Raw genomic sequence first — 10,287 nt, forward strand, 5'->3', positions numbered from 1 at the left:
CTCAAGTGATCTACCCACCTTGGCCTCCCAAATGCTGGGATTACAGGCATGAGCCACTGTGCCTGGCCCAATCCTCTTAACATAAACACTTTAATGTCAATTAATGCTTGAACTCAATGTTTTAAGTCAACTCAAACTCAAGTCAATGCTGAATTGACTCTAATGTCAATTAATCCTTGCTATACTCATTGCATTTGGAACTATTACCTCAAAAATGAATTCTCTGATATTCTGCAAGGAGTGACCTCAGACTGAGGACCTTGCCACACATATGACATTTGTAATATTTCTGCCCTTTATGGATTCTCTGATATCTACTGTGGTGTGAATGTGAAGTAAAGGCTTTGCCACAATCATCACATTTGTGAGGTTTCTCTCCTGTATGAATTCTATGTTTTGCATAAGATGAAGTTTCACTGAAGACCTTGCCACAATCATCACATTTGTAAGGTTTCTCTCCTGTATGAGATCACCAATGAACTGCAAGGTATGAACGATGTCTGAAAAATATGCCACATTTATTACACTTGTAAGACCTCTCTTCATTGTAGATTCTCCAGTGTTTTGTAATGGTTGTAGCGTTACTGAAGACTTTGTGACAATCATCACATCAGTAAAGTTTCCCTACACCATGGATTGCTTGATGGTAAGTGTTGACTGCCCACTAAAGGCTTTGTCACACTTATTACACTTGTACAATTCCTCTCCAGTGTGAATTCCAGTACGTTGTGCCAGGTGTGAATCACACCCAAAATCCTTGTCACAAACCTTACATTTCTGTGGTTTCTCTCCAGTATGAACTCTCCTATGTATTTCAAGGAGTGGTTTGAAATTGAAAACTTTGTCACATTCTTCACATTTGTAAGGTTTCTTTCCAGTATGAAGTCTATGATGACATGCAAGGTTTGACTGTTGCCTAAAAACCTTGCCACATTAATACACTTGAAAGATTTCTTTCCAGTATGAAGCCTATGATGACATTCAAGGTTTGATTGTTGCCTAAAAACCTTGCCACATTCATTACACTTGTAAGGTTTCTTTACAGTATGAAGTCTATGATGACACGCAAGGTTCAATTTGTGATTAAAAACCTTGCCACATTCATTACACTTGCAAGGTTTCTCTCCAGTATGAATTGCCTTGTGAACTAAGAGGGCTGAATTGTGACCAAAGGTCTTGCCACACTTATTACACTTGTAAGGTTTCTCACCAGTGTGACATCTATGGCATGCAAGGTATTGCTTCTGATTAAAGACCTTGCCACATACATCACATTTATATTGTTTCTCTCCTAAATGGATTTTCTGATTTTTTTTAAGAGTGAGCTACAATTAAAGGCTTTGCCACTCTCATTACATTGGAAAGATTTTTCTCTCATGTGTACTTCCCATTTTTTTGTGAGTAATGAAGAATGGAGGGAATTATTCCCATACTTATTCGAAATATGGGTTTGGGGCCTACAAGAAATTCTTTGGGATGCTGCAACTGAGAAAGCATCGTTGATAGACTTCTCAACTTGATTACCAATTTTCCCTTTGGGCTGAAATAGGTGCAGTTCAGTCAGATGCGAATGAAAGCTTGATCCAAGCTGATCTTTAATAAGCTTGTTTCCAGCATGCCTTTGATCATATCGGTCTGTACTACCATCAACTTCTTTATTTCTATCATGGGTGCTTCATGGCCATTTCTTTTATCTTCTTGCCACTGAAACACAAAGTCATGAATATCTTTCTCAATTTCCTGAAAGCAAAAATCTCCAATGTGATGACTTGCATGTCTTTGCACTGCGCCTGTGTGGAGCACTTCTGTGTTGCCTTGCCCTGTTGATGACAACTTCTTCATCCTGCATTTGGAAGAGATATCCAGGGAGATCAAGTTCCTATAATTCTCAACATCACATCTCTGTATAAAATCCTCTGAGCAGGGTTCAGGCATTTCCACTCCTCCTGAGAGAATTCTATGGCCACATCCCTGAATGTCAACAGACCCTGAGGAAGAGCCATCCCTGACCCCTTTGCTTTCCTCTTCCTCTTCCTGGTTTCTTCCTCATTTACCAAGAGTCTTTAGAAGTCAGTCCGCTGTGGTGTGACCTTCACTCCACGGGATTCGCTTCCTGGTCCAATTTAACTTTAATCTTTACATGCTTTGTATTTTTAATGAAGAAAGTGAGGAAATATTATTATTATTATTATTGATATAGAGTCTCTTTCACTCAGGCTGGAGTGCAGTGGTGTGATCTCTACTCACTGCAATTTCTACCTCTCAGGTTCAAGCAATTCCTGTGCCTCGGCCTCTTGAGTAGCTGAGACTACAGGCATGTGCTATCATGCCCAGCTAAGTTTTGCACTTTTAGTAGAGAGATGGGGTTTCGCCATGTTGGCCAGGCTGGTCTTGAACTCCTGACCTCAAGTGATCTGCCCACTTTGGCCTCCCAAAGTGCTGGGATTACAGGTGTGAGCCACCGTGTCCAGCCTGAAAGTGAGGAATTTAGAATAAGCTCTGACTCCTGTAGAACCATAGTACCTTAAATCCTAAAGATGAAAACTCAAAGAGTAGAAATAATAATAAATTATCCTGATTCTTGTGATTTAGGTTTTTGTGTGTCACTTGCTTGGGCAGTTAACCCATCATCTTCAAGAAAACTGATAGCAAATGTCCATATAATGTTGAAGGTCTAAACCCTGAAACAAATGAAAAACAAATAGCAATGACAATGAACCTGGCATCAAGAAAGATGCTGGGCCCAGTGAGATGGCTCATGCCTGTAATCCCAGCACTTTGGGAGACTGAGACAGGAGGATTGCTTGAGCCCAGGAGTTTGAGATCAGCCTGTGCTACATGGCAAAATCTCAAATCTAAAGTAATAATAATAATAATATATTTTATATAATATTTATATAATAACTATATATATTTATATACATATATATGGAGAACCCACCCCCAATATTTCAACGTAGGTTCTTTCTATTTTTCATAAGTGTTGGCTGGCTGAGAAATAAAGAGAGACAGTATAAAGAGAGGAATTTTACAGCTGGGCCGCCAGGGGTGACATCACATATTGGTAGGACTGTGATGCCCACCTGAGTCTCAGACAAGCAAGTTTTTATTAAGGGTTTCAAAAGGGGAGGGGGTGTAAGAACAGAGAGTAGGTACAAAGATCACATGCTTCAAAGAGCAAAAAGCAGAATCACTGATAAGGGTCTAACAAAGATCACATGCTTCTGAGGGAACAGGGCAAAGGGCAAAAGCACAACCACTGATAAGGGTCCAACAAAGATCACAGGGCAAAGGGCAAAAGCAGAACCACTGATAAGGGTCTATTGTCAGTGGTGCGCATATTGTCTTGATAAACATCTTAAACAACAGAAAACAGGGTTCAAGAGCAGAGAACGAGTGTGATCACAAATTTACCAGGGTTGAGTTTTCCCAGCCCCAGGAAGCCTGAGGGTTCTGCAGGAGACCAGGGCGTATCTCAGTCCTTATCTCAACAGCACAAGACAGACATTCCCAGAGTGGCTGTTCATAGACCTCCCCCTAGGAACGCATTCTTTTCCCAGGGTACTAATATTAGTATTCCTTGCTAGGAAAAGAAGTTAGCGATATGTTTCCTACTTGCACGTCCATTTATAGGCCTTCTGCAAGAAGGAAAATATGGCTCTTTTTGCCCGACCCTGCAGGCAGTCAGACCTTATGGCTGTCTTCCCTTGTTCAATAAAAAATCGCTATTATTCTGTTCTTTTTCAAGGTGCACTGATTTCATATTGTTCAAACACACATTTTACAATCAATTTTTACAGTTAACACAATTATCACAGTGATCCTGAGGTGACGTACAACTTCAGCTTACGAAGACAACAGGATTAAGAGATTAAAGACAGGCATAAGAAATTATAAAAGTATTATTTGAGAACTGATAAGTGTCCATATTAAGATGAAATCTTCACTATTTATGTTCCTCTGCCATGGCTCCAACCAGTCCCACCGTTCAGGGTCCCTTACTTCCCAGAACAAAAAAATACAAAAATTAGCCTGGTGTGGTAGCATGCACCTGTAGTCCCAGCTACTGGGGAGGCTGAGGTGGTAGGTTTGCATGAGCCCAGGAGGTCAGGGCTGCAGTGAGCCATGATTGCACCACTGCACTGTAGCCTGGGAGACAGAGCTAGACCCTGTCAAGAAAAAAAAAGGGAAGGAAAGGGAAGCGGAAGCGGAAGGGGAAGAGGAAGGGGAAGGGGAAAAGGAAAGGAAAGAAAAGAGAAGGAAAGGAAAGGAGAAAAGAGAAAACAGAAAAAGAAAAGAGGGAGGGAGGAAGGAAGGGAGGGAGGGAAGGAGCAGGGGAGGGAGGGAAGGAAAGAAAAGCAGGAGGAGGAGAAGGAGGAGGAAGAAGAAAGAAGGAAGAAGGAGAAGCAGAAGAAGCCACAACAGTGAAGGCCTCCTAACATTATAACTGAAGGGACCCTTTGTGAACCAGAGAAATAGGCAAAGACAAAACAGAATATACAGAAAGGAAAGAAAACAAACGAGAAAAAGACAGTTAAGAAAATAGCTTCTAACTGATTATATGCTACATGCTAAACAAACATTCCTAACATCATCTTTAGAAAATGATCTGACTTCAAGCCAGCCACAAAGTGCCAATGTTGTTTAGTAAGAATGTCATCCATTAGCTCAGATGGGAGGATGAGGTACTAAAGCTTTGATAGCTACAGATGGAGTTTATGTATTACCTTATCACCAACATACCAAGAATGCTGTCAAGCAAACAAAAGGTGATTAGACTAGAAAACATCAACAAATGGCTTAAATACATTTTTTTAATGTTTTTTATTTTTTTAAATTTATTTATGAGATGGAGTCTCCCTCTGTTGCCCAGGCTGGAGTGCAGTGGCAGGATCTCAGCTCACTGCAAGCTCCGCCTCCCAGGTTCATGCCATTCTCCTGCCTCAGCCTCCCAAGTACCTGGGACTACAGATGCCCACCACCATGCCCGGCTGATTTTTTTGGTATTTTTTTTAGTAGAGACAGGGTTTCACCATCTTCCACATGTTTCTACAAAGAAGGAAGACAATTGCTATAGAACCAATAATAACAACCAATCTTGGATGTCACAAGTCTATCTTTCGAAACTTGAGAAAATTTTGTTGCTTCATATAGAAGCATGCTCTAGCTTCTTTAGCAGAAGCTACACTCTATTTCATCTAATTCCTCCAGAATTTATATGGACAGGAAAGCAACTTGGGTACTGTGGTTCAGGAAGATGCCATCACATTTTGTTTATGAATTCTCAAGCCTTACAATGTTAGGAACGACAGTTGGAGAGGTAATTTCCATGCGTTAGAGCTTCCAGTGCGCAAACCATTTCAGTGGATGTGAGTGCAGTGTTTAACTGCCTTTTCTCATAAAGTCATATAAATGTAAATTTCATGGTTTCCTGTATTTCCCCTGCATCAAGTCAAGTAGTGCATACTAGCTACTTGATGAGTTCCTCCCTTCACCAGAGAAAAAAACAAAACCCTTGCTCATTTCCCTAGTGAACCCTGGCTCACAGTATTTAGGCCTATAGTCTGGGGCTACCCAGAGCAACTCTAATCACATGTAGCGCTTCATAAAAGCAACATGCAGCCACCCTCAGGTCTGTCTGAGTCAGCAGTCTAAAGAGACTTCAGGCCTCTCAGAGCACCTCTGTTAATTAAAAGGATGGGTTTCAGCACCTCACTTGGTTACCCAGGGAAGAAAGAATGTTGGAGGAGAAATGCCTTGTAGGACAGGAATCTCCTCCTGGACACATGGTGGTAGTGTACACACACACACCCTCAGGAGACAAGACACTTGGGCCCTCCTGACTCTTCCAGGTGGTGCAGGGTTCTAGCCTCCTGGAGGGCTCCACCTTTCCCACAGCCCTATGCCCCCTCTTCTGAGGGAGTAGGAGAAAAAGAACAATTTCCTCTCCCTCCCTTTCTCTGTCTGTCTCTCTGTCCTCCTCCTCTTCTTTTTTTTTTTTTTTTCTCTCTCTCTCTATGCACACACACACACACACACACACCAGATTGTGAATTAAGACACTGATGGCCTCCTCCAGGCTATACGCATTTTGAGGCTCTGTAAAAGCTGGTTAAGAGGAGACCCACTAGAAATGAATCCAGAGATGTGCGAGTGGGAAATCAATTGACCTGCAAGTAATAAGCTACAATTCACTTACATGTTCACACTGCTGAGCATGGAAAGTGAAGTATCTGGGATAATGAATGCCCCTTATCCTGTCCATATAATTCTGTACCAACACTGGTATCATTTTGGCAACACTCAGTGTGAGATTTTTATTCATGATGGTTTTCATCCCCAGTAATATACACAGCTCTTATTTTATCTTAGAGCTTCAAAAGAAAACATATTGAGACAAGCTTCTTCATGGCTAGTCATCTAACATGCTCTCCTTTATTTCTAAGGGAACAAAGTACATATTTTCTCCAATGCAACTGAAATTTCAACTCCTGCTATTTTCTTTTAGGGCTTTGGGGAGTCAGTGTTAGTCAAATACTAATGATAGTCAAAAGAGCTAGAATTTGTTATATAATTTTCCATTTACAGAAATGCAAATGATATTTAAAATCAGAATAATTTCAGAACTAGTGCATTGCTTTCTTGAAATAATCTGTTCAAAATCTCATAGTTCAAATCATATACAAATGCAAATTTACTGGCATATATGAGTATCTAACATGAAATTTTTTAAATGTTGGAACCTTCAGATTCCAGAGAGATAAAATATTTTGTAAAATGCTCAACCTCTTGGAATTGTCTTCAGTCAGGTCTGTGGTTCACATATGTAAACTCACTCAGTTGGGATGGCATAGATATTATTGTCTTGGTTGGCCCAGACAATATGATCCCAATGTACTTTGAGGGTCTTTAGAGCTTGTCCCCAGAATATTGTTTTTAAGACCTTATTTCAGTTGGCTAACAACTGAAAAATAGAATTTGTAGAATGGCTTGTTTTCAAAATCACATCAATTTCTCCTTAATTTTTCTCCTAGACCAAAGTGTTATACAGATACAAATTTCCTAGGGAAATGCTTATCGTAGGCATTAGTCGGTTAAGATTTCAAACTCTGAGCTATCTCATCATTTTACAACATATGCTCAAAGTGGAAAATATGGCCCATTACTTCTTCACATTTAGAAGTGATACTTTGAATTATGTAGAAGATAAACTGATGGCATTCCATATGCTCTGAGAGAGAGTTCAGGGTCAGTCAGCAGTTACTAAGTTGCCACTAAAGGACAAACATTGCCCTCAGGAAAGCAGAGACAACTCCATGGATGAGAGATACTGGCTGTGTTAGGCCATTCTTGCATTGCTAGAAATGCCTGAGACTGGGCCAGGTGCGGTGGTTCTCGCCTATAATCCCAGAACTTTGACAGGCCAAGGCAGGCGGATCATGAGGTGAGGAGCTCAAGATCAGCCTGACCAACATGGTGAAACCCCGTCTCTACTGCACAGATTGCAGTGAGCCGAGATTGCACCACTGCCCTCCAGCCTGGGTGACAGAGCCAGACTCCATCTAAAAATAAATAAATAAATAAAGTGACAATTAGGAGCATCTAGTAAAATTGTTCTTCAATATTTATTAAGACTTCTATAGGTCATAGGTAAGTGTATTCATAAATAAACTAAGCAAACTGTGATAAATAAGGCCAGGAGCCGGGCGCGGTGGCTCAAGCCTGTAATCCCAGCACTTTGGGAGGCCGAGACGGGCGGATCACGAGGTCAGGAGATCAAGACCATCCTGGCTAACACGGTGAAACCCCGTCTCTACTAAAAACTACAAAAAAACTAGCCGGGCGAGGTGGCGGGTGCCTGTAGTCCCAGCTACTCTGGAGGCTGAGGCAGGAGAATGGTGTGAACCTGGGAGGCAGAGCTTGCAGTGAGCTGAGATCCGGCCACTGTACTCCAGCCTGGGTGACAGAGCGAGACTCCGTCTCAAAAAAAATAAATAAATAAATAAAAAATTACAAAATTAGCTGAGCATAGTGGCACACTCCTGTAATCCTAGCTACTTGGGAGGCTGAGATAGGAGAATTGCCTGCGCCCAGAAGTTCAAAGTTGCAGTGAGCCATGATCACACCACTGCACTCCAGCCTGGGTAACAAAGTGACAGCCTGCCTCAAAAAAAAAAAAAAAAAAAAAAAAAAATTCTAGCATGGTCCTCGTGGTGCTTAGATTGTAATTGTAATGCTTCTGTCATTATTAGTAATTTTATTATGTAATTTTTAGTTAAAATAATTTTTTCCCTAAATTATTTTGGCTCACTCTGAAAGAATTGAAGCTTATACATTTTGAGCATTCTTGTGTATATGTGTTTGAACATCCTTGTCTAAGCAAGCACTGTTATTGTAGGTTGTGGGGAAAAGAAAGATATCAGACTGTTACTGTGTCTATACAGAAAGAAGTAGACATAAAAGACTCCATTTTGTTCTGTATTTGAGATGCTGTTAATCTGTGACCCTACCCCAACCCTGTGCTTGCAAGAGACATGTGCTGTGGTGACTCAAGGTTTAAAGGATTTTGGGCTGTGCAGGGTGTGCTTTGGTAAACAAGTGTCTGAAGGTAGGATGCTTGTGAAAAGTCATCACCATTCTCTTAATCTCAAGTACCCAGGGACACGTACACTGCCAAAGGTCGCAGGGACCTCTGCCTAGGAAAGCTAGGTATTGTCCAAGGTTTCTCCCCATGTGATAGTCTGAAATATGGCCTCGTGGGAAGGGAAAGACCTGATCGTCCCCCAGCCTGACATCCGTGAAGGGTCTGTGCTGAGGAGGACTAGTATAAGAAAAAAGAAGGCCTCTTGACAGTTGAGATAGAGAAAAGCATCTGTCTCCTGCCAGTCCCTGGGCAATGGAACATCTCGGTGTAAAACCGGATTGTGTGTTCTGTTTACTGAGAAAGGAGAAAACTGCCTTAGGGCGAAAGGTGGGACTTGCTAGCAATGCTGCTTTTTATGCACTAAAAAGGTTTATGGAGATGTTTACATATGCATATCAAGGCACTTTTCCTTAAACTTATGTCACAGAGATCTTTATTCATATGTCTTACTGCTGACCTTCTCCCTACAATGATCCTATTATCCTGCCATTTCCCTTTTTCTAAGATGGTAAAGATTATGATCAATAAATACTGAGGGAATTCAGAGACCAGTGCCGGCGCGGGTCCCCTGGGCCCACTTTTTCTTTCTCTGTACTTTGTCTCTGTGTCTCATTTCTTTCCTCAAGTCTCTCGTTCCACCTAAAGAGAAATGCTCACAGGTGTGGAGGGGCAGGCCACCCCTTCAGTAAGTAAAACTTTCACTATAGTAGTTTTTTTGTTGGTTGGTTGGTTGGATTTTTTGAGATGGAGTCTTGCTCTTGTCACCTAGGCTGGAGTGCAATGGCGTGATCTCTGCTCACTGCAACCTCTGCCTCCTGTGTTCAAGTGATTCTCCTGCCTCAGCCTCCCAAGTAGCTGGGATTACAGGGGCCCACCACCATGCCCGGCTAATTTTATTGTATTTTTAGTAGAGACGGGGTTTCACCATGTTGGCCAGGCTGGTCTCAAACTCCTGACCTCGGGTGATCCGCCCACCTCAGCCTCCCAAAGTGCTGGGATTAGAGGTGTGAGCCACCGTGCCCAGGCATTGTAGGGTTTTAATTATAACCTATATATGCATCCTCCAAGTTATTTTGTACAAGATCTAACTGTGTGCTGTCTACAACAGACTCATTTTGGATCTAAGGGGCACACATAGGCTAAAAGTGAAATGGTGAAAAAATGTTATTTCATGCAAACAGGAACCTAAAGAGAGTAGGGTGGCCATAATTGTATCAGACTAAATAGACTTTAAAACAAAAACTTGCCTATTTCCGTGGAGTATCTTTATCCATCCTTAAAAAAAAAAAATCCATTCAGCCAATCCATGTCTTTTAATTGGCATGTTTAATCTGCTAAAGTAATTACTGAGCCAGGCACAGTGGCTCATGCCTATAGTGCCAGCCACTTGGGAGGCCGAGACATGAGGATCACTTAAGCCCAGGAGTTTAAGGATGCAGTATGCTATGATCTGCACTCCAGCCTGGGCAGCAGAGCAAGACTCGTTTCAAAAATTAAGTAATAACAAAAGTATCCATAGACAGATGAACAGATAAGCAACATGTGGTATATTCACACAATAAAATATTGTTTAGCCATATCAATATTGATGTTGTGATATACACTACAACGTGAACCTCGAAAACATTATGCTAAGTATAATA

The 10,287-nt window shown here is 41.5% G+C and overlaps 1 pseudogene; it reads right to left on the bottom strand.

Annotated features, from left to right (window-relative positions):
• Positions 1-208: 208 nt before the first annotated feature.
• LOC105524196 overlaps positions 209-10,287 on the bottom strand; it is a 25,312-nt pseudogene continuing 15,233 nt past the window's right edge.

The sequence above is a fragment of the Colobus angolensis genome, unplaced genomic scaffold (genome assembly GCF_000951035.1).
Source record: "Colobus angolensis palliatus isolate OR3802 unplaced genomic scaffold, Cang.pa_1.0 Scaffold49, whole genome shotgun sequence".
Taxonomy (NCBI): Eukaryota; Metazoa; Chordata; class Mammalia; order Primates; family Cercopithecidae; genus Colobus; species Colobus angolensis.